The sequence below is a fragment of the Pelodiscus sinensis genome, chromosome 9 (genome assembly GCF_052426305.1).
Source record: "Pelodiscus sinensis isolate ZL-2025 chromosome 9, ASM5242630v1, whole genome shotgun sequence".
Lineage (NCBI taxonomy): Eukaryota > Metazoa > Chordata > Testudines > Trionychidae > Pelodiscus > Pelodiscus sinensis.
The window spans coordinates 8,336,977-8,356,936 of NC_143060.1; the positions used below are offsets into that span (position 1 = coordinate 8,336,977).

The window sequence follows — 19,960 nt, forward strand, 5'->3', positions numbered from 1 at the left end:
CAAGGCACATGCTCTGATAGGCATAGAACACACAACACCCAGCATGTTGTGTAAGACTTTGTGATTCCATGGTTTTAACTACTGCAGTGCTCACATGCAATGGCTTCTGTGTCTATAGTGGTTAGCTAAAAGGAATGGCCAAAGAGAAACTGACCCTTTATTTTCATTCACCTCTGCACGTTTAATCAAGATCAAGATCCCATTGGACACAAAGCTTGACTTACATTGATCCTCCCCTGCTAGACACTGGCAAACACAGACACTTTTGAGAGAAAACACTCTCATTAGATCTCCTGCCTAATGATCTCTGTTCTCTCTTTCTCTTCTCCTTTATTTCTTACTATGGGATCAGAGTGCCTGATCAGATAGATTTTAGAGAAATATCCAAACTTTTGAAAGTTTTCTTAATGATCATTTTCCAAAAGTTTGGTTTCTGGGTGTTTCTCTAGTATCTGGTCAAATCCAAATCCCACATTTAATAGTTTCTGTGGTGATACCATGAAATTGCCATGAACGGACATGATAAGTAGAAAAAGAAACAAGCACATTCATGGAGGTTAAGTCCATCAATACTTATTAGCCAGAATGGGTAGGAATGGTGTCCCTAGCCTCTGTTTGCCAGAGGCTGGATATGAGTGACAGGGGAGGACTCATTTAACAATTATCTGTTCTGTTCACTCCTCTGGAGCATCTGGCATTGGCCACTGTCGGCAGACAAGATATTGGGCTAGATGGACCTTTGGTATGGCCGTCCTTATGCAAGAGATTTTCTTTCCAGTCTTGCACAGGGTTGGTTTTTTCCTTTCCATTTTGAGGTCACTGATAATATTTTGCCCCTATGTAAAGTTACATGCACACGTTCAAATCACAGTATTCATCCTTGGGAGAAATTCATACATATTCAGGAGAACTCATAGGGAATAGCCAAACTTCTTTGGAAATACTTCAACCTTAAAAAGAAAGAGAGTTTCTAACGTCAGAGGAAAAATAAAGCACAACAACGAAGAGATACTTTGGCATTGTTCAACAACTGAGGAAGTAGACTAACGTAAGTCCCATCAGAGGTAGGACATCTATCAAAAACGGTCATTGGTTTACTCTTCTGGAGCAATTCCCATACTCTCAGCAATACTTCAAAGGCTAATAAGGAGCCACATCAACTAACTATGGCAGTACCTTAGCCAGAACTGGACTCTGACACTAACTTCCTCTCAGGTAATTCAACAACAACAAACAGGGGGCCAGAACCATCAACCACCGTAGCTGTACTGATACAGTCTCTTACACCCTGACAACAATGGAGCCATGCCAATTATCACCGAGTGAGGATCGGGCCTGTTATTTAGATGTGGAGCCCAGTTACCTTTAATGAACTGGCTGCTAATACGTAAGAGAAAGCACCAATTGGATGTCATTCCAGGACTTATGTAAACTGAAGTTGTCTTACTTCACTTTGAATAGTGTGTATGGACTGTAAAAACCTGTGAACACCTGAAGATATTAACTCACTGTCTCGCCTACAAACTCTTTCAAATTTTGAAAATACTAGAAATCCTGAGGGGAAACCCTGTCCTCAAAATGATTTCTAGCCCAGTTTTGTACACAGAAGAGGTTTTTTGTTATTTTTTTGCTATTTTTGTGTATCTTTCAAATTGTGTATCTGAAAGATCTGAAGAGTGTTCATCATTCATCTGTACCACACAGTGTCCCAAGGAGAAAGGATGAGGGTTAATTGAGAGAATGGGACACATAAGCACCCAAACTAGCCAAGACAACAACCAACAAGCTCCCCTTTCACATTTTTTTTGTTCTTTCTTCTAAATGAAACCCCATTCTGTCTTCAAACAGCTATTTAGAGCATCAGAGCTGTCATGCAAGGAACACAGAAAGAGCACTGAAGCGACTGACTGACCTATTTCCATCTCAGTCTGTGGGACCCTATCTAAGCATTCAGCTCTGAATGCGACACACACATATACACAGGTAGTGAATTTCCTGTTTACTCCCAGGAAGGAATGCTTCCAGAGTCTAACCCCAAACTCCTCAAGGAATTCACTACAGCCTCCAGAACAGCTGATAACCCCTCTGCCTTGAATGCCCACTCTAATCAGATTTGCTCTTGGGAATCTAGTCTTTGGGACAACAGAGAGGACGTTAACTTACTAAATCTTTCTCGACACGTTTCAGTTATTTTCTTGAATGCACAGCAGTGAAACACTTTCTACACAGAAAAAATAGCAATGAAAATATTACCTTCTAAACAACCACACCGCAAATAAGAGAGAAAGAACATTAACATTTACAAAGCGGCGGCAATTAAATGTATGCATATGACAAATGGACCATTTAAAAACAACCAAACAACCCCTCCAACGACTAGTCAGGCAGCAAGCAGTCCAATCACTGGAAAACCAAGCTGGCCCTCCCAGCTCAAGGACCCTCAGATCCTCCCAACTTCTTTTTGCGACAACAAAAGGAGTTTTGTTACCCGGCATGACTTTGGTGCTATCATGTGGGGCTTCCCAGAGAGGTGGCGGAGTCTCACTGATATTGGCCGAGCTTCAAAGATGCAGAAAAGTTAATTGGATGGAATGACAATTTCCAAAAAAAAAACCATTGTGTGAAAAGACCACAGACAAAATCTCTAATCCAAGGAGCGGCTGTGCAGAGCCCCAGCAGTGTACTTTTAGCTAAACCAGGCTCATGGGAAGATTTTCTTTTTTTGTTGTTCCTCCAAAATGTGTCTTTTGTAGTATTATATTTTCCTTTCACTTAAATAGGTTGTACAAGATGAAATGAAAAAAACATTCAAGAAATTAATATGGACCATTGCAAAAGATTCTTGTGTCAAATATGATTGTCTTTTTCCTTTACTGGCCTCAAAGAAGAGATCATGCAAATAGCGTTGCATTATTATTTTCCTAGTAAAAAACTCGAACACAAGTACATAAATATAATCATCATATCTGTAACTGGATGACCTTCTTCTAGTGGGGTTTCTGTTACAACGTGAACATGCCACATATACTATGCGAGGAAACACTGAAGATAGCTGGCCCAGTCCTGCAAGGTCGTGAGTGTCATTGAGGTCAGGGAGAGTGAAGGACAAGCAACATCTTGTGGGAAGTTTTCAGAACCTTGCAAAATCAGACCTGAAAGCAGCACTCGGGTGAGACTGGAGAGTTTTAGGGCACTTTAACAGAAGGCATCTCCTAAATGAGACTGGCAGATTAGAGAAAGACCGTTCAGAGAGTTTTCTAGCGTGTAAGGACAGAGGGGGGCATCAAGTCATCAAATCTGAGCTGTATAAACTTCACCCAGTCAGATCTTTATGGACCCCAATATCTTGTCGCTACATCATGCTGCCAGAAAGGCCTCCAGCCTTGAAGAGGTCAAGAGATGGAGAATCCACCTCTTTCCTTGACTGATCAACCTCTTAGATAGACTTATTTCCAGTTGAATTGTCTGGCTTCAGCTTTCCACTACTGGTTCTTGATATGCCTTTCTCTGCTAGGTTAAAAAGCCCTGCAGTGCCCAGTCTTTTCTCCTCGTGACGGTACTTATGCAGTGCAATCACCTCTCAGTTTTCTTATGGACAAACTAGACAGATTGAGCTCTTGAAGTCTCTTGCTATCAGACGTTTTCTCCAGCTCTCTAATCATTTTTGTGGCTCCTCTCTGCACCCTCTCCAATTTTTCATCATCCTTCTAAAAATGTGGACACCAGAACCGTAGATATTTCAGTATCACTTTCACCAAGCGCCCCACGCAGGTATGAAATCAATTCTCCGGGACAACATACAATCCTGCTGTTTACACAGCCAAAAAGTACATTAGCTCTTGTTGCCAGAGCGCAGTGCTGAGAGTTCATATCCAAGTGCTCATCCGCTATGGCCATTAAAGCCCTTTCAAAGTCACTACTTTCCAGGACACAGTCCCCAAGCCTGAAGGTATGGCCTATTTCCTTTTTCCTAGATTTTTAACTTTACATTTTGCTTGCATCAGCCCAAGGTAATGTACCAAATGATCCAGATTGCCCTGTACTATGTCCAGGTCCTCATTGTTATTGACCTCTTGGGCATCTTTGCGTCATCACAAATTTTATCAGCAGTGATTTTTTATTTACTGCTGATGAAAATGTTGACTAGCATCAGGCTTTGTACTGATATCTGCAGAACCTCACTAGAAATACCCCCATTTAAGGGTGATTTCCACTGATGACTATATTTTGAGATCTGTCAGACAGTTCTTACTCCATTTCATTGGTATTTATTGACATTATAAAGTGCTAGCATTTTTAATCAGAATGTCCTGCAGTACTAAGTCAGATACCTTACCTAAAGCACAGTATATTACATCTAGGATGGTATTACGCCTGTTATAACAGAGACTTTTCCTGACTTCTAGGACGTGGTGTTTACTCTGCTGCTGATAGGATGATAGGAACTAGTGATCTAGGTGCTTAACTTGGAACAGTTTAGAAGGATCTGATTTTCAAAAATCTGCGCTGAGCACACACCCAGTGAAAATCTGACCCCTAAATTGAACTTCCAAAATGGAGATACCCCCAATCTCTACCTGTTTTTGAAAATGTAGACCTGATTCTTCAACACTAGCTGCTGGGTTTTGTCTTTATTGTTGTTGTTGTTATGGAGAAGAGTTTCCTCCTGGGAACCCCTCTCCCCCAATGGTTTCAGGGTGACCGGAAGGGAAAGAAGCATGAGTGTGTGAGGAATGGAAGATGAGACTCCAGACATCACCCCTCTCACTGTTAGAGCTGGTTTTCTGCAGCATCGAACAAGCAACATGAAAAGATGTAGCACCAACTTAATATGAGCGCCACTCAAGAGTTGGGGCTCTACCGAGACAGGTGCTTTGTAAACACTTATAAAGACACGGTCCCTACCCTGAAGAGCTCACTATCTATCAAGTCCTTAATTGAGCACTAGGAAGCAAAGCTATACATGTTAATGAGATGTTCTCAGCACCCAGAGGACACATTGATTCCAAGACATGCACACCCTCCCCTGCCTTATTGCACTGAACGCCCCGGCTGGGCTGACATTGGCTTGATGATTTCTGTTCGTATTAATATTTTTGGTCAGAAGAGCTGAGCACAAACACCCTGAGATTATTTCCTACTGTCTCCATTTTCTGATGAGGACCTCATCTGCCAAAGAGAGAGAATTCATCCTGTCAGATAGAAACTTTTGGGATGGGACGTATTCCATCATTTGTCATTTCTTTGGTATTTTATCAACGTATTGCTATCAATAACCCCCTATTTGGTGGGAAAAAAAGGCCTTTAGGGTGTTGAATAGTAACACTATGACATACACACAGAGAAATGTAGATGATCTTTTCAATTAAATTAATAACAACAACAAAGACAGACCTTAATATTGCTATTTATACTGACTGATCATTAAAGTCACATTAAGATCTTTGAAGAGTTGTGATTTAACATAGATTATATCCTCAGGTGTAAACACACACACTACACATTTCCAGGGCTCAAGAAGAGTCTCAGTTCTTCCAGAGCTCCGTATTCAGATACAGTGTGTTGGATCTGCTGCATACTTTCCCACTCCTGGAGCCTGCAAATCCTAGTCTACCTCCCACTTCACTTGTCACCAGTGCCATGTTCTTGCATAACATTTCACAGAAAGACCCTTCCCTTTCTGTAGCAATGGGCAAACCTCACAAGTCTGGATGCTTACCCAAAGCTCTGCCAAACAATTCATATCCATGCTAACAAGTCCAGGTCAATCCCATTTCTGAACATACCAATAGTACTGTGGGGAACAAATTACCTGCAGTACTTCCTGCATCTAACATGTGTAGAAAGACCATAAAAATAAGCTCTCATGCTATTCAATTGTGTCCATCACTATATAGCCAAAGCACCTTGTCAGAGATCAGTCCCCACTGTGCTCGGTCTGTGAGGAGGCATTGTCATGTAAAGATTGGTGATGATGATGATTCATTGCAATAGAATTCTCCATTTAGAAGACAGGGACTATCCTTAGAACTTGTAGAGTATGGTAAAAGCTCTATTCTTAGTCACTTTCATCACAATCAGCTCAGCTAGAGAGACAGAGGAGTCATACGGGATTTCTTCCAAAATAAAAATTCACCTGCATCGAGCAAAGATTTCAAAATCAAATCTCCCGTCATAGGTCCAAATTCTCAAAAATCACGTACCAGGATCTTCATCGTCCTGAGAGCTAACTTGTGATGAGATTGAAATACAAAGGTTAGCTCTGAATATCCCACATCCAAGGTCCTGCTGAGATCCAGGGGTTTGGTTCAGCTCATCACAGAGATAGGAGCCAGAGGTGAAGTTCTTTACAAGTGTCACAGTTGAGACGTTGGAGTTATTTGTATCCTAGGAGATTTGATTAGTGTCTGTACGTGTAAAAAGATGCAACATGCAAAAGCGCCCAAATTAGTTCTTCCTAAGTATTAGTCATTTGATTTCCTAGGAAGCAGGGAGAGTGCAGCAATTCTCAATCAACCCTGTGGATCCACCATCCTTTTTAGAGGTACTCTGGCAATGAAGGCAGAAGCATGGGGAAAAACCTTGGAGAAAGCCTAGAACTTGTTGGTGGGTGAAGTGCATATGGGCTAGTTCTGGGTGATGAACAATGGTGATTACTGCTCCTGGGTGGTGAAGAATTGCACACATCCTCTCAGATGTGATACCCTGCCTCTCCCTGTCACCGCGGGTCATCTGGTTGCCTTCTCCATACACTTTGGGAGAGGATCTTGCCATTTAATATGTGTCTGTACAGTGCGTAGCCCCACAGGACTGTGGCCGTCAGGCAATATCACAATACAAATGCAAAATAATAATGAAGAAAAAGTAAAATCATTCAACCTAATAATCAATGCACATGGCTGTGAAATGCAGTGGCAAAATGCCTCTTGGAACACCCTTTATGCAGCAGGACCATGCATGCCACTACACCCCTATCAGACATTCAACATCCCTCTACCCCCATCATCGACCATACCCACTGGCTGGTGCCTATGAGAGCAGAATCATGGCTCCACCTAATACCACCTCACCTGTGAGAATATATAGGGAGTAGGGATGTTAAATATCAATTAATTGAATAGTCAATTAACCTCATTCATTCTTAGCAGTTATTTGACTATTCTATAGTCCCTGGGGATGAGGCCGGCAGCCAGTGCGCTCTGGCCCCACTCCCAAGAAGCCCCTTGTCACTCTGTGCTGCTACCTCACTATCAGAGGGACTGTCAAAGTGTCCCTTATCCCAACTTCCATGGGGGCAGTCTGGGTGTTGGCTGTTCCACTGCTCCCTGTGGTGGCGGGACTTGAACCCACCACTCTTCCCTCCCCAAGCAATAAACCTGCTGCTCCACAAGGGGAGCCGGTTTAAAAACTGGCTCCCCTTGCAGACCGGCTGCCTGTCATCCCACACTGCTGCCTCTGATACAGAGGCAACCGCACCTATCCACATGGTGTCTGAGCTCCTGGACCTGGCATGAGCTGAAACATTAGCCGGGCTGCCTGCCCACCAGGCTTCTAATATATTTTACATGCAGAGTCGCAGCAGGAGCATGTTCCAGACCCGACATGAACCAGGACTAAGCAGGCTAGCCTGCTAAAAAATGTATCGGCAAGGGGAGAGAGGGATGCGTGTAGTCTATAGCATTAACCTATACGCTTTTGATTATCGATTAATTAGTTAATCGAGAACAATATTATATCTCTAATAGGGAGCAGTATCCTGGAAAGCTAAGCTAGCAATGCTGTCCCTCAAAGGTGTCTCCTCCCTCCCCACTATGCAGCAGCCTCAGGGCTCAGCACTCTGTAGACCTTGTGCTGAGAGGCAGCGAGGAGAGACTCAGACTTTCCCAGGCTCTAGTTTAACTGGCAGAGTGATAGGACAATTGATGCATGTTGCTGTTCTCCCGCTCTTCCCTATGCAGGTGACTCTCTGATTCTTGTGGATGGATGGGTGGGGGACTAGTTAAGCCAACCCCTCCCCCGCTGCAGCAGCATTCCAATGTCATTCGCAAGCCAGCTGCTCTCCACAACCTGACAGAATTTACGGTTGATATTTCGGCTAAAGAGACAATTGAAATTCCCCTTCCCCATCCATTATCACCGCATAATCTATACAATTCATCAGCTCCGCGGCCATGTCAATAAAGAAAGGGGGAAGAGGCCATTAGTATTCAAAGCACGTGCACTGCACACGGCAGCAGGTTTATGATCTGCACAACCTGAAATAAGCACTTCTTTTCCCTGGGGACTTGGGTTAACACCGAGTGGCTGCAAGTTAATTCGCTTATAGTTTATTAATATACATCCCTTCCAGCTTGTGCGGGGAAGGCAGGCTAGAATACCTGTCCATGCCACATCTGCAGTAATTTTCAGTGCTCTGCCTGCCGTTCAGCCCAATGCTAAAATGCCGTTTCCTGGTTTTCACTCCCCCTCACTTCTCCATTCTGGCGTGTATCTTTGCCACACCGCATGTCAAGTTATCTGATCCGTTGTAGTTGCTGCTTCCTAGTCAAACATCATCCATTGACTCTCCCTCATATCAGTCTGTCTTGACCTTTCACCTTCAAGAGGCAGCACAACCGTGAGAGTCATAATTCCCCTATTGGCTCTCCATTTGCGCCAATAGGGAAATAATCAGCTACTAGGCTAATTATACTGTACCCCAGGCCAGCTCTGCTTCCCTGCCCTGTGTATTGCAGGAGAGGAAGAAGGGCATCGAAGGGCACTCCTTAGCTTTTCCACTGCTCGCCTATGAGGAGGCAAAGTAATTGTCCCATGGAGGCTGGTTTCCCCCCACTCTCTGACTTGTGAGGCACATCTCCTCTAGAGAGATGTAAAAGGAGATGCCTTAGTGCCTGACAGAGGTGTTCTAGACACCCAAAGCCTCGCCTATTAATTATGATGATTATTATAGTAAAGGGTCATGTGTCAAGCTTAGAGAGTGAAATAGATCACATGATGGAGATGACATTGCCCCAAATTCTTGACCACCTGGAAATTCACAGCTGGGCACTGTGTTGCATCTCCATGACCACTCAGAATTGTAGGGACACGCTCGATAGAACCCATATCCCCTTCTCCAAAAGGAAAGGCTTCTTCTGTTGCAGTGAAAGGAGAATCAGCATCAGCAGCTAACAACTTCGGTTTCCAGATGAGACCAGTACTCACCATTCAGCCAGATTTTCTACAGAATTTAGCTCCTATTAACACATCTAAGTAAGGGCCCGAGTTTCAAGCACTCGGGACACAGAGGGACACTCGTATCCAGATTTACCCACATTTTGGAAAATTCAGTCTCCAGAGTGTTAGCCTGGAGAGGGATCCTTCCGTCAAACATAAAGAAGCTCAGGACTCATCAGCTCTCTGCCACGGAGAAGGAAGAGCTATGTTTCACCCAGACATAAGACCATAAGAACATAAGAATGGCCATGCAGGGTCAGACCAAAGCTCCACCTAGCCCGGTAGCCTGTCTGCCAACAGTGGCCAGCACCAGGTGCCCCGGAGGGGATGGACCGAAGACAATGATCACATGATTTGTCTCCTGCCATCTTTCTCCACCCTCTGACAAACAGAGGCCAGGGACACCATTTCTATCCCCTGGCTAATAGCCTTTTATGGACCTAACCTCCATGAAATTATCTAGCTTCTCTTTAAACTCTGTTATAGTTCTAGCCTTCATAGTCTCCTCTGGCAAGGAGTTCCACAGCGAGACCAGGCTATAAGTGAGTTTTCATACACCTCACTGACAATGAAATGAAAGTGGAAACTTTCCATAAGTGGTTATCCTTTCTACTCTCCTAAAGTGATATACCACCACACATTATTTAATATTGTTTTATTAATATAATATTATTTTATATACCACATGCTTATTATTTAGATTTCTCTTGGAATTGTTTTTGTGTTACATGATGCTGCCCTACGGACTGATATTATAAATTATACAGCAAGCTGGCATCACTTTAAGTACTGCAATTTAAAAAAGAAAACAGCTGTCACCCAGGAAAAAACAAATATTACCTTAGGCAGCTATTGTTTTTCTAATAACTGAATGGGATTTTACGCACATACACAAAACTTTGTCTAGAATAGAAATGCTGGACTTTTTCCATCTAGATATGATAAATCCATCACAGACTTAAGGTTAAATACCAACTCTTCAACTGTCTAAGATGATAAAACTAGATCACAGGCAATGTGATTACTTCAGGGTCTACATGAATGATCACTAGTTGCTTGTGATAGCATACAAATTGGTGCAACTAGAGAAAAAGCTAGGATTTCGGTCCACAGGGCATTTAATAAAAAATGAGTTCCTTAGCAATCTTCACTCGCATATGGCGAATCTGTGGTTTAGGTTAGCAGATGCTACTTAAATATGGGGAAAAAAATTGAAGATTGCCACTAACTCTGAATAAAAATTCAATGCACTGTATGGCTTACACCACTCCAAAATTGTGATTTAAAATTAAAAACACTGCTGGGACGTCACGTGCACACAGAATGTGGGTGATATTCCTTCCTTTTCACAGCGATAGAGTTTGTTTACTCTAAGGGGAAATGTGTATGGGGAGGGTGTAAATCAAGGCAGAATTGAATTGAGCCCTGAATACATAGGCTACGTCTACACTGGCCCCTTTTCCGAAAGGGGCATGCTAATTTTCAACTTCAGAATAGGGAAATCCCCGGGGGATTTAAATATCCCCCGCGGGATTTAAATAAAGATGTCCGCCGCTGTTTTCCGTCTTGGGGAAAAGCTGGAAAAAAGCGTCTAGACTGGCCCGATCCTCCGGAATAAAGCCCTATTCCGGAGGATCGGGCCAGTCTAGAGGCTTTTTTCCGGCTTTTCCCCAAGCCGGAAAACAGCGGCGGACATCTTTATTTAAATCCCCCACGGATTTCCCTATTCTGAAGTTGAAAATTAGCATGCCCCTTTCGGAAAAGGGGCCAGTGTAGACGTAGCCATAATGTATACACTTAAAACCTATTTTTCCATGTCACGGGATGAGTCCACCTGTTCCCCTCAGGAGGGGGCTTCTGCTGTGGTTCTCTGCTGACTGGTTATGGCGTCTGGGTGCCTCTCCTTCAGGAGCTCCAGTGGCATCTTTTTCCTTGTCAGCAGTCAGTCCAGACTGAGTTGCTCCCCAGACCTGTATAGCTGGCCTCGAGTTGGGGCATGTCTACCACGGCTCTGAGGAAAGGGCATTCTTAGCCAGGCTTAACCCCAGAAGCCCCAGCACAGGGGTTGGTACATCCCATCACACCCCACTGATAGTTATTTTTCCACAATTAACTCAGGGCTTGTCTTCACTGCTACAATTAGCACAAGTTAGTAGTACAGCAAGGCAAAGACAGGTTTCCCATCCTTCAAAATATTTGAGATTTTGCAATGTTTTCCTGTCCCGAATCAAGATGAAAAATGTTTGCAAACCAAAAGTCCACAAGCAAATTCAGTTCACATTAAACATTTCTTGGATTTATCCTTTTGACATAGTATTGTAATTTTAATTTCAAAATAAAAATGCTGTTTAAACTGAAAACCTGTCCCTTTTTTTAATATTTCCAAAAGCACCAAAACAGAACATTTGATGAAGTTTGAAATATTTTTCAAAAAAGCTTAATGTGTCAAGAAATGTGTGGAAATGGCCCCTCCTCACCTGAGAAGAGTCTTGGTTTCAATGAATCGTCATTTTTCATCCAAAAATGTTAGTTGAAAATTCTCACTCAGACCTATGGTAGTTAAGTTACTCCGTTGGAGCTAGCCCCATTTGAGTGAGGCATATTGTGAAACACTCAAACTATATAAACCAGTAGCAGTCTTGTGGCACCTTAGAGACTAACAAATATATAGTGTATCTTGAGTTTTCATGGGTTTTACCCAGGGTAATGGAGTCAGTCATCCTTCTGCCAAGGAATTTCACTACCCAATTACAGAAAGAGTTTGCAGAACTGGAATTCATTTACAGATTTGACACTGTTACCCTGGGTTTTAACATCTCCATTTCACCATCAAAAGCAATGTATTTCCACTCCAATTCATCAGATGAAGCAGGTTTTACCCTCAAAAGCTCATGATTCAGGTTTTGGTTAGACTCTAAGGTGCGACAGGATTGCTCGTTGTTTTTAAAGTTACAGACACACATGGCTTCCCCACTGAGACGTCAAGCTATCCGGAACAATTTGATTAGCTGAGTAAGTGACTCGCTCATCAGTTGATGAGTTATGCTAATTTCTTTACAGCCTGCTCCTGCATCTTGACTGCATTACTAGCTTGACAATCAGCAGTCTTTGGGTTTCACCCTCTGATGGGTCAACTTGTTTAAAGCACCATTTAACTCAAGCTAGAGATGTGTGCGCGCGCATGTGTGGACAGGACAGAAACGCACACATTAGCATCCAATCCTACAAAAGTTTGAGCCCCTCCAATGAGGGGTAGAACATCAAAATTCCATCGTTATGTCACTTTACGCAACACATGAAGTCAACTGCCCATCTCCTCTGCTCAGGTGTAGGAGTACCAGGTGCAGCTCAGGAGCAGGGTGGGGGAAAAAAGTCTCTCTCAAATGTTTTTGTGCATTTCTAATCCTGGGGCCATCTGGACACCACTTTGGTCCACAATAAATGTAGAGCAACCTTTATGTTGCTCTAATTCAAGTCAGCACCTAACAACTCCAAAGGCTGTTCCTGCAGCAAGGTGTTATTAAATTGTAAGACAGCCCTGGTTGTGCCCCATGAACCAGCAGCCAAAACAGGGCATGGTGGGGATACTAAAACAGCAGATAAACACCACCCCAAAATAGCTTGATAGACCAAGTCTCCAAGGATCATCAGATAAGCGAGCTTTATCAAACAGAGCTGCAATCAATGTTAAAACAACAGCATCACAAGGAAGGTATAAACAGGGCGGAGAGGAAAGGAGAGAAATAATATGATGACTTTGAAGAGCAATGTGCACTCAGTGTCTTGGGGGGGGGGGGAGTCCATAGTGCAGTCCGCAGATCACATTCCATTAATTGTCGCCCAGACACTTCCCTCTCCAGTTGCTATCATGCAGTCCCCGCTCTTTCCAAGCGTAGCCTCTCTGGGATTTAAAGAGCAAGGTTCCTTTAACACCTTGTCCTGAGGCAGAAGAAGAGGAGTGGAGAGGGAGAGATTGACAGGGCCTAGGTATCTGTAGCTCCAAACAAGAGGCCCACCGCGAGCAGGCCCTCACATGCCGCAGCAGCCAAGAACTAGACTGAAGCCTGGGAGAGACAAGATGGCCGACTGGGGACGCCCTAGGATGGGAGCCAGGAGAAGCTTGGCATGAGGAAGGAATCACCAGAGAAGGCCAAAGGGGAGCTGCATGCAGCATGACTGTTGCCTAGAGCTGAATGAGGCTTGTGACCTGGTCCTGGGAGCCAGAAGAGAGGCTGTAATTAGCTAAACAGGGAGGTTGTTGCTCTGAGCGGGTTTGCAGACAGCAGCAGAAGAGAGAGACAGAGGGATGGGTGAGGGAAAGTTTACTGGCACCAAAAATGACCAAGAACACCCTAAAGCCACTGCCAGACTGGAACTCAACCTCAGGGTTGGATGCCTTGTTCGGTGTCTGCCCCTTCCTATTGTGGTACCATGGAGCCTTGCATTGGATGCAACCCTATTTCACCATGCTCTCCATCGTCCTCCCCGCCCCCTGGATTTTCTCCAGTCATCCCTCTGTAAATAAATATTTCCCTTTCCTACCTTCGCTGTACTATTTCTGTGTGAGTGCATGCACGATTACTCTGGGGCAGAGGGTAACACACGACCATGAGGTGGAAAGAAGTCTCCCTAATGCATTCCTGCATGGGTCTTTTCTTGATCAGATCTGCCTGCAGAGCGGACTCCATCTTGGCCATGAGAGCACCCTGTAGTCATGCAAGTGCGACTGGATAACATTCCTGTGGCAAATACAGGTTATGTGGGGAAGTAATAATACTAACCCCTGGCGAATAAATCCCACTGAAAGTAACTAAAATATAACAGCTGGAAATAAGGAGGTGGAGCCACCATCACAAGACCAGCCAGCTGTTTGTGGACCACCAGCAAGAACACTGTTGCGGGAATGGTCAATATCTGTGCATATATAACTGGCAAGTTAATAGATAAAATGCCAGCAGAAGGCATCCAAGACTAGATAGTACCATTGCTACGATCTGTAGGATTACTGAATTGTGTCTTGCAAATGACTTTCTCTACGCAAATCTTTACATCAGCTCTTAAACGCCATGAACCATAGTCTGGCAACTGCTGGTATAACAATAGATCTCAGTTTATTCCAATATGAGTGCAGAGATCAGTGCAGCAGGCTTTACCCTTTCTTCCCCTGCAAGCTTTCAAAACAAATTTCTGCTTTTGGCAACACCTGTACAACCCCCCTGATATGCCAGTATTTAAGAACAACATTCAGCTGAACAGTTACACCGCTTGTTACTCATGAAGCGCTTTCCAGATCTCAAAGCATTTTACAAGCGCTAATAACTCAAGCGTCTCTGCCTAATTTTAGCTATGCAGGTATGTAATTATTATCCCTAAATTACAGATGGGGAAATGGCAGCGCAGTGATATTAAGCAAGTTGGCTGGAGCCTGCAGTGAGTCACTGGTGAGTCCGGAATAAAATCCCAGAGTGTAGGAATGAACCGTCGTGAATTACAGTCACAAACACATTTCAAAAGACAGCTTTTAAAAAAGGAGAAAAAGGACTGAGATGGGAACCTAAGTGCATACAGCACAAAACTTCAATTCTCTTGGCTGGCATTCCAGAGCTGACTGCTCATGCGAATGGTTCCAAGGCAATAATCATGAATGGTGCTATTTAAAAGGGAAATAAATGGCCCTGTCTCTTTAAGGAGATCAGGCCTCATTTTTTGGCAGAATAATAGCAGATATAAAAAGAGCCACGATTTCAATATTTCTCATTATGACTTCTCTCCCAGCTCCTCTAAAAATAAAAGGCCACTCTGTAGCTCTAGATCAATCTAACTAAAAGGAGAAGGGTGCACTTACAAGTGCAGAATAGTGGCATTGACGCGAGTGAAACATTAGTCACATACAATATTGTCACCATAACGTGGTTTTCCAGCCTTTGCAACAACTTGTATTAAATTAGGCATTTTTTTTGCACCAAAAGCAAAATAAATATAGCTTTATTTAATGCTACTAAAAGGTTCAGATTCAACGGAGAGCCTGAGGCATGCGGTTTTGTTATTAAAGCACATATGCTGACTCTATTGATTAGTGCAGTCCTCTGTGCAAGAGAATTTGTCACATCAATAGCAACTGAAAAATACTCTGGGGCTGTAATATGGTTTAAATGAGCAGTTACCACATCAATATAAAGAGCATTTTCAATGGCAGTAGATGGGAACTCTTTCGCAAGCTGCTATTTGTTTTAAGATAAAGGACAACAACGTTTTACAAGGGAGTTTTTTTAAGAGATGGTGAGCAAAACAGCAGCCACTGATGCGGTCTTAAGATCACAGCAGTCAACGAGCAATAAGAGCAGCATGCGGGTGGGGGTGGGGGAAATCCAAGCAAGGAGGCAATGGCTATTCTATAAGCCATGTAGGGGTATGTCTACACTACCCCCCTAGCTCGAACTAGGGGGGTAATGTATGCATACCGAACTTGCTAATGAAGCCCGGGATTAGGAAGCCTAATCCGAACTATCTAGTCCATGCCGCGTGTAGCTGCGCGGCACGGGGTTCGCACTAGCTGGCTTTTAAAAATGGCAGCGCCGGCTTTATGCTAATGAAGCCCGGGAAATTCAAATCCCGGGCTTCATTAGCAAGTTCGGTATGCATACATTACCCCCCTAGTTCGAACTAGGGGGGTAGTGTAGACATACCCTACAGGAATAAGAGACAAAGAAAACACCTTCTATCATCTCTACCAAGGTTCTCTCTATTACCACTGGCCACGTCTACTGGTTCTCTAAACATAAACCCAACATGGACTCTGCCTTTGCCGTTATATATACCTTGGTTTCATTTAGTTCCACTCCAACTCATCTGATGAATTGGGTTTTACCCACGAAAGCTCATGATCCCATATATTTGTTAGTCTCTAAGGGTATGTCTAGACCGCATCCCTCGGTCAGCAGAGGGATGCAGATTAGGCAGGTCGACATTGCAAATGAAGTGGGGGTTTAAATATCCCGTGCCTAATTTGCATAAAATGGCCGCCGTTCTTGCCGACTCAGCACTTTGTCAGCAAAAAGCGGCAGTCTAGAGGGGGACCTATTGAGAAAGAAAGCCTTTTCTGACAGATCCTGTAAACCTCCTTGCAGGAGGCATAAGGGATCTGTCGAAAAAGGCTTTCTTTCTCGACAGCTCCTGCGGTAGACTGCGGCATTTTGCCAACAAAGTGCTGAGTCTGCAAAAATGGTGGCCATTTTTATGCCCCTTCGAAACTTGATGTGTCCCCTGCACTGGGTTAGTGTGCACTAGGAGTGTGTGGTAAATGATGGCTATATCCAAGTAGGGGAATCTATTGCTGCCCCATTATGGCAGATTTCTAGCTGATTGGTTTTTCTTTTCATCAGCACAATAGCTCCTGGCCCCAGCTCCAGCTCCATCCAGCTGGTTTGGGGGCACCCTTAAAGATGCAGCCTTCTGGGAACTTTCCCCGGCTGGATAGAGTGGTTGAATTGGTGCTGCTGTTAAAAATGGGTCAGCAAAGTAGCCGCCTTCCTGGTCTACTTCCACCACCAGCCTGGTGCATTTTTATTATTGACCATTTGCATTGCATTGCAGAAGCACCTAGATGCTTGAGTTGAGACTGGGGTTCCATGAGTTAAGCACCACACATGGATTGGGTAAACGCCTTGCTTACCTGTCACAACACAAGACAGTGACAAAGCTGAGAATAAAGCCCAGGTCTTCTGAGACCCAGTCCAGTGCTCTATCCATTGGGCAACACTGCCTCTCATAGCTACCACCTATATAACCAAGCTATATCCAGGATTAAAAAGATCAGACAAAAGAAATGTATGGTAAGTATCGGGGAAAATGCATTGACAATGACACAGATTAAAATAAGACTAGTCAAGAGGCTGATCACAGGCCAAATCCAAACCGCCAGAAGCTTTGAAGAGATGCTGAAACCGGTTTTTATATACTTATTAATTACAGGTGATCCCTGACTTATGACCCCCTGCATTTACGACCATTTTTTTCATGGGAGATGGCTCCTAAAACCCCCAATTTACGTCTGCAGCTCGCATTTACGATGGTGTATGACGCAGACGCCACATGTCATCCCAAAACAGGAAATGCACAAGGTCAGTCAGACTCACCAGTCTGCAGCTGCTGCTTGGACTGTGCGCGTCTCCACCACATCCGTCTTCACTTTTTAGTTATTTTTGTGTATTATTTGAACTATTTAGTTTAGTTTTCCTCCATTTCCATAGTCAATTTTGGCATTTTTAGGGTATAAAATGGGTTTCCCAGAATGGAACTGCCATTTATAACATTGTGCCCATGGGAAATAAGCATTCGACTTACGACAGCTTGACTTACGACAGTTCTCCAGGAACTAATTAGGCTGTAAGTGCGGGGGTCGCCTGTAATTTTATATTATTTTCTCTGAAGTCGGAACCTTGACTATCCCTTGATCAAGAAATTTAGAGCTGAACAAAAGAAAATGTAATGCATTAAAGTGTGGAATAAACTCTCAAAGGAGGTGGTAGAAGAGTTATTGCTTGAGTCCGTTATAATTCATTTGGCAAGAGCCCTACAAAATCTATAGTCAGAAACAAGCCTGCATTTTCAGGGGACTGGATCTCTCTAATTTGCCATGCATGATTTCTGTGATTCTGTACATTCTGAGAAAGCATCATACACTCAAGCCAAACAATCTCCACTCAGAGTTCTGTGCCACCAACCTTTTGTTTGTTAAAAAATCCAACTCAAGAAAACGAGGAGCAGCGAGCGCTGTAAGTTTTGCAGAAGATGAGACATTTCACAGTATCCTGATATCTTTTGGGTAGCTGCTTATTTTATGATGACTAATAGGCAATTACTATGGTAATACTGCAATACAACATGTGTGAGGTCTGGGAATGAGAAATTATAGGTAACTACTTCGGACTCATTTCTATGGTAACAAAAAGTAATTGTCATTAAATACCAGTTACACGGTGGCTGTACCTGGTAATTATAGATTTTTATGCCCAGAAACATAAATAAAACCAATACATTTATTCAAAGGTCTATGATTGTTTACTTATATACTGTTATATAGAATACACAAAGACAAACGCTTAATTAGGGAAAATAAACTCCACCGAAAGCATCATCTTGTCATTCTCAGATGGATACCCTGTTTTTTCAATTCAGTTCAACTTGTGAATTACCATGCGTAGAGGAAAAAGAAACAAACAAACAAAACCAATATCCTCTTTCCCCGCTTAGCAAACTAGGTGAAAAATAATCAGGGATATTTACACAAATGACATGACATGTGTGAGTAGCCATAGCTCACAGCAGGACAACTGTTAGAACCCAGCAGACATAGCCAGACCACAGTAACTTTTACCAATGGATTTTCCAGGCCTGACGACAGGGGGCCAAAGGACTTGGTGTTTCAAAGGAGCCTAGAGTTGCTGGCCATTGTTGCGGTGATGTGGTAGTGGCAGCTGCCAGAGACCTGAGCCCTTTTGAATTGTTGCTGGCGTGCCGTGCCAGGTGCTCTGCACAGCTTTGAGGACTGGAAGGTGAGGCCCAGCACCATAGTCTGGGTAGTGCGAAGGGCTATTTCTTAAGGCCATGCCCTTCCACTTTAGGTCCCGTCCCTTCCGGGGGTGCAAAGCCCCCCGGCCCGCAGTGGCTGTCAGCCCCACTGGGGTTTTCAGATAAAAACAATACCAACAACCACAACAAAAAGACTCCATCAAGTAATAACCCCTGAAGAAGGAATTGACCTTAGGTACAGTGGCTGCTTCCTTAGGCTCTCTACACCATGTACATATCCAGATATATTGAACTACCCTCTTTAGGAAAAAAGGGTTTCCCTTGTTTAAATTAGGAAATATCGATAAAGTAACATGCAGATTGAAGAGAGTGCTTTAAAACTATTCATAACTCAAGCCGCTGAATGCTCTTATTAAGGTACGTGAGTTTTCTATTAATTTTACAGGCGAGGAAGGGGACGCAGAAAGGTTAAGTAGCACAACCAGTCACTGGAGAAATTGGGAGTAGAACTGTGAATTCACAACCCTATGTTCTTCTATCTAGACCTGTGGTCACCACCTAGTAGATCAGGTAGATCCTGGAGCCTCCAACGGGATCCTGACTGGTTTGGCCAGGAGGCTCTCAAGTCCTAGAACTTCAGCTGCTCCTCTCCCCACTGCCCTGCTGCTCCTGTCCTTTGCTTTGGAGCTACCTCCCAGGAACCACCTGCTTGCTCTGCAGTGTGGGCAAGGCAGACGAGGGATGCACTAATGTCAAGATGTTCCCCTCCCAGCATCCCCATACCCCATTTCCACAGAATGAGCAGGGCAGGGCCTTGGAAAGGGGGCAGTGCAAGGGCCTTGGGGTTTGAGGTACGTCCTGGATTGACTTAAATTCAGAAAGTGATCTCATGCTTAAAAAAGGTTAGAGAGCCCTGATCTGGATCCACTGCCTCCTATTCAGCAGATTATTTAATATTATAGAGGAAAAAACCAACAGATCCCTAGTAAAGTGTCCTTAATGCGGTGCAATGAACGCCCAAATGTACATATAAGCAGCTGGATCTTTCGAGGGAAACAGGCACTGTTTTTGTATGTTTGTTTTCTGCTACATTTAATGCTTCAAAAAAAGCACTGCAATTTCACAGGTGTTTAGCAGTGTTTATAGATTAACGGCAATTAATTAAATTAAATGGCTTGGTCCTCCTAAAACTTTCCTGAACACCTGTCCCGTG

The 19,960-nt window shown here is 43.7% G+C and overlaps 1 protein-coding gene across 1 annotated transcript in view; it reads right to left on the reverse strand.

Annotated features, from left to right (window-relative positions):
* LOC149523907 (cytosolic carboxypeptidase 6-like) overlaps window positions 1-19,960 on the reverse strand; it is a 429,125-nt gene that overhangs the window by 277,204 nt on the left and 131,961 nt on the right. The gene's annotated exons all lie outside the window — the stretch shown is intronic.